We start from the raw sequence: 5,808 nt of genomic DNA on the forward strand, positions 1-5,808 counted from the left end.
CAGAAAACAATCCACAGCTGCAAACTCTTTTTGTAGTAAAAGCAAAGACATCCTGCATTTTCTAATAAGAAGCTCTTTCTTTGATAACATCGAAAGAAGCTCCAACAGGTATATCTTAGAAAAATAGCATCTTGAATCTGATGATGCATTTTTTTTTACTAAGTGACATCTCTGTGAAAACAACTAAAAGGACGGAAAGATAGATGGTCAAAAACTGGGACCTATGAGAAAACAATTTGAGATTCAAAACTAGGTACATCTACAAGTGCTCTCCCCCCCCCCCCAACCCAACCACCATTCCTGCATCCCAGGAATGTCAGTTTAAATTATGGACTGATTTATTTCCCATGCTGTATATTTAGTTTATATTGCCTTGTACATTAGGTGCTCAAGAGAAGTCTTTATGTTTGCTGTTGTAATATCTTTTGGTGCTATTATTATTTCCTGTGTCTTGGTAAAGCCTTCTTATCATTGTGCTTTTCCCCATCTTTCAATAGGCTACTCTAACCATTTAAAATTAAATCTCTGTGTCATTCTGTAGGAAACGTGTCTTTTCTGCATGAACACCCTACATTTTCACCTTTTTCCTGACTGTGTTTTAGGCTGCCTATAAAACTCTGTACTTGTAACCACCACTGCTAACTAGTAACGAAGTGCCTGTGCTTCCCCTTTTAACGCAGTACAAATATACTCCTAATTGGTATATTTAACTTACCTATAAGTCTCTACTATATAGTACAAGATGTAACCAGGGTCTGTAGGCTAAATGCCACTCGTGGACGGTAGCACCAAATGTGCCGTTCACTGTAGTGACAGGGTAAACATCAGGCATACCACTGTAGCACTATAAAAAATACAATTTTGCAGTTCAGAATAAACAGTTTAAACAGGTAAAAAATACCCTTTCTAATATTATAATCACCCTAAGTAGGCCTAGTAGTCCAAAAGGCAGCGTGCGTGGTATCTAAGGCTAGGAATGTGAGGAAAGTGGTTTAATATATGGTGTGGTTGCAGGGCTTCACCATGTAATAAAGTCACAAATTCATCTTGGATCCAGTAGGCTTGTTTGCAAACCCTTAGCTAAACCCTAGGTAACTGTGGCACGCTTTGTCAAAGAACAAGTGCGAAGAATTTCAAAGTACCAAAACAGCTAAATAAGAAATAAACATAATACAAAGGAAATCCAACACCAATTTATACAAATAACTATTATTTATATGAATTTTTGGACATCAAAAACAACAAAATCAACCGCAGGTTCCGGAGATATAAATGTTAAAGTAAATAGTAAATCACAGCTTTTCACTCATAGAGTAAACAAGCACTGGCAACTACCGAGGTTAATAGTTACTTTGACATTTTTTGGAAGGCTTTTGTAAAGTTGTGTTAGGTGACTTCGGTCCACTTTGGGTGACCAACTCTGACAGGAAGTAAGTCACAGGTGCCAATAAGGCTTGGCAGGACAATTACCTTGCAAACAAAGCAGTCTCCAGTCCAGTCCCTATGGATAAACCACCATAGACTTCAATGGAGTCGCCCCTATGGAAGGGATACAGGATGATGAAGATGCTGAGGATGCTGATTTGGTGACTGGGTCTTCCCGGGGCCACCCCTCAGTTCATGAACATGGTGGGGTGACTTTTGGCACAAGAGTTGATGTCGCTCGAAGCCCTGTTAAAGTCCAGTCAAAAACCAGAGGCCACTGGTTTACTGTTCTGTTACAGCAAAACAAGCAGTTCCCTATAACTGAGGCTTGTGTCTGTCTTGGGTGACCAAACTGCAGTCTGATGGCTCTCCCAAGTCTAGCCGACTACTGTACAACTTTTGAGCATAAGCACTTGGTCTCCTAGGCTGCACTTTGGCGATCAGTAGCGGTCAAGTTATTGTGGCTAACATGACAGGCTTCTTCAGCTTTTGTGGCCTTGTAGCTGTAACAGGTACTCAGCCAACTTGCTCTTGGAGTTATCCCTTCTTTCTGGAGCTCGGGCTGACTTTTCCTCGAGGAGGGCCTCACAGACACAATCCTTTCTTTGCTAGTCCAAGGATCAGCAGGTGCAGTCTAGTAATTGGTGAAGCCTTTCATTGCCAGGTCCTGGGAACTGCAGGGCAGTGCTTCTTCGGTCCTCTCTCCAGTGCACACATGATATGAGGTCTAGGTACCAGGGGTGCCACTTTTATGCTCACACCTTGCCCTTGCGGAATGCGGTGACTACTACCCAATGAGCTATCAGGTGCAGTCCCGCCTGAAGACACCTTCCTGCATTGTGCGGTATCTATCTATTCCAGAATGCTATATACTGCTGCTCCCAAGATAGCAGAATCCTTCTCTCAGTTTGTGGAGTTTGGTAGCCCACCCTTTACTTGTGGCTACCCCGTGGCTACCCTGTGGCTACACATCCACAGGAAAATTCATTTTCCAATTGTTTCACCCTCTTTGTCATTGACTCCAACCTGTCTAAGAGAAAAAAACTGCCCCTCTTGTGCATGTCCACCATTTGCCCTTCACTGGTGGCTTACCCATTGAAGCTCATCATTTAGGGCCATACCCTGCTTGGCCTTTCTGCCAGGGAGAGGTAACATCTTTTCAACAGCAGACCCTTTGTGTTTCTTCCTGAGAATTGGTTACACCCAGGAGGACAGAAGGCAGTCTTGTGGCCAGAAACTGCAAATGGCCACTGGAAAACGTGGGCAGCAAAGTAGTAACAGTTGCCTTTTCTTTAAAAGATGCATCAAATTCAACTTGGGCATCAAGTTGAATTAATGTAACAATTGTTTTGATACCTTGAAGTGCAAACTTTAGCAGTCCATGCAGACATTAGCACAGTTCAGCTGTCAGAGTGCAACCTTGATCAATAGGCTACTTAGTCTTTCGACAGCCAAAATGACAATGTGGGTTCTGTACTGCTGGGACATCAAAACACATGCCCTATTGTTTAATATATAGCAGCCTTCCTTGGAGCGTGTTAACCCTGCTGTTGGGGTGACTTATATATACATCTTAAAAGGGAAGGTTTGGGCTTTCCCATTATTTTAAATAGCAATGTCAAGTTTAACAGTAAAAAAACTGCTCTGCCAGCCTGCTATGGCAGGCTGAGAGCCTTGCTTTATTTTGTCACATTTGTGGTGAGACAATAAGTGCTGCAGTCCATGAGCGACACTTTACCTTACAGGCCCTGGGTACCTCTGGGACCATATACTAGGGGCTTTTAAGTAAGCTAACATGCAAATTGTGAGTGAACCTATCAGACATATACCTTTTAAGAGTTCAAAGTGGTTGCAAGGGCAAGATTGTTTTTTGGTTATCTTCAGTTTGGAAACCACACATCCAGATAGAATCGTATGGAATGGCATTATGCCTGTGACTTTGACAAGAAAATACAGGACACTTCGATACAGGCGTATTATCAATTTATACATTACGCCCTGAAGGAAGCCCCAGGTCGGATGGCCATGTAAAGGGGTGAAACACGTGTTGGCTGTCTAGTTCGCACTCTCACGGATGGTGCAGAGCAGGAATATCGATGGAGAAATATCGAGGGACATTAATATCGGCGCAGAAATATCGTCTGGAAGAAATATCGACAACAAAAATGTAGATGACAAGAATATCGACTGACAGGTAAGTAATATCGATTACAAAAATATAGTTGTAATAAATATCGTTTACAAAAATATCGATTAATTAATAATGTTATGTATTTTAGTGTTTTTATTAAGAATTGTTTGTCATTTTATTATGTTTTTGAATTTTTTTAATTATTAATTTATTTTAAGTTTACTTTTGTGTTATTAATTCTGTAGCGGGTTGTGGGTTTATAGGGGAATAGGGTGGGAAGTAATTTAATTATATAAAATTAATTGAATAATTAATGAGTAAATGTATTAATTAATAATTAGTTGTTAATTAATTTCAATTAGTCAATTAATAATTAATTATGTTAAATGTTTAATTAATTATAGGTGTGTGTTGTGGTGTTTGAATGTGTACATGGTGTGAAGGGTAGTGAGTAATTCATTTTTTATTGATAATTATTTAGTAATTATTAATTGTAATTTTGTAATTAATTTTAGGTGAGTGTTGTGGTGTTGATATGTGTAAATAGTGTGCAAGCTGGTAAGTAATTAATTTTTATTTATGAATTAATACATATTCATAAATTAATTTTCATTAATTAATTACTAAATATTAAATGTAATTGTGTAATTAATTTTAGGTGTGTGTTGTGGATATTATAGTGCTAAATAATGTGTAATTGATTAATTAATAAATATTAACAAATTAATTTTCATTAATTAGTAAATATTAAATGTAATTGTGTAATTAATTTTAGGTGTGTGTAGTGGATATAATAGTGCTAAATAATGTGTAATTGATTATTTTTTATTATCTTTGTTAATAATAATATATTTACATTTATATATTAATTATGTTAAAATTGGAAATTAAATTTAATAAAAATGTTGATAGTTCTGTTTTTTATTGTTTTGGGATCCTGCGCTTTCCCTACTGTTGCACTCACTGGAGTGGGAATAGTAATTTTACCCCTACGATATCCAGCGCTTTTCCTACTGTGGCACTCACTGGAGTGGGAATAGTAATCCAGAGCTTTCCCTACTGTTGCACTCACTGGAGTGGGAATAGTAATTTTTACCCCTACGCTATCCAGCGCTTTCCCTACTGCTGCACTCTCTGGATTGGAAATAGTAATTTTTCCCCAGCCCAGACTTTAGCTTCAAAGCAGATGAGCACCTCGAGGTTTATGTCTCAGCTTCTGAGAATCCCAATCACTTCTGGATCCAGCTCCTGGGCACACGCTCCTTGCACCTTGACAAATTGACAAGCGACATGACATACCTATATGAAAGTGAAGGCGATGCTTTTTCTCTTCGGAATGTCCATGTGGGAGATATTGTAGCTGCAGTTTACACCTCTGATCGGTACTGGTATAGAGCAAAAGTTCTTGGATTATTGGAGAATGGAAATGTGGATCTCTACTTGGTGGATTTTGGGGATAATGGAGAATCCCCGCTGGAGAAGTTACGTGTTTTCAGGAGTGATTTTCTGAGCCTTCCATTTCAGGCCATTGAGTGCAGTCTTGCAGGTGTTGCACCAAACGATGGGGAGTGGTCTGAGGAAGCGTTGGATGAATTTGATCGGCTCACACACTGTGCTGAATGGAAACCATTGCTTGCAAAGATTTCCAGTTACACTCAGACTGGGACCTCCCCTTGGCCACACATCAGCCGGTATGATAATATCAATGGAAAGGATCTGGATATTGGACAGGAACTAATTTGTCTGGGTTTTGCAGTTGAAGAACAAAATGAGGATGGTGCTGAGGATCAAGCTGATCAAATTGTGACTGAGATGCATACGGAATCGCTACAGCAGCTACTGGAGTGTGTCACAGGTTGCTCTCTGAGCGGTTTAATGTAGACCAAAAAAAGTCCAGAAGAAGCACTTACGTTATCCTGTCTAAGTCTGTCAGATTGTGGCATCCAGTTGCTCAGATCTGATGTGGAAACTGAAGCTTACCCCCTGAATCAGACTTTCACATTTGTTTTGGATGCCACAAAGATCTCCACACCATATGACATCCTGTGTGACTCCAATAGCCTAGCAGCTGGCATTAGCATGGTATCATTAGATGATGCAAAGGATTATGAGCAATTCAACAGGACTTTTGTGAGCAATGCTGAAAGTTCTATTGATGAACCTGTCATGCCTGGCATAGAACCCTCAACTGAGACAACAGAAGTCCCCAGTAGTGGCGCTGGCTCTTCTTGCCCAAGTCTGGACAGCTCAAC

At 39.8% G+C, this 5,808-nt stretch overlaps 1 pseudogene; it reads left to right on the top strand.

The window, feature by feature from the left end:
• Positions 1 to 4,725: 4,725 nt before the first annotated feature.
• On the top strand, positions 4,726 to 5,479 carry LOC144798856 (tudor and KH domain-containing protein pseudogene; annotated as a pseudogene).
• The last annotated feature ends 329 nt before the right edge of the window (positions 5,480 to 5,808 follow it).

This window comes from Lissotriton helveticus, chromosome 12 (genome assembly GCF_964261635.1).
Source record: "Lissotriton helveticus chromosome 12, aLisHel1.1, whole genome shotgun sequence".
In the NCBI taxonomy this organism is placed as follows: Eukaryota; Metazoa; Chordata; class Amphibia; order Caudata; family Salamandridae; genus Lissotriton; species Lissotriton helveticus.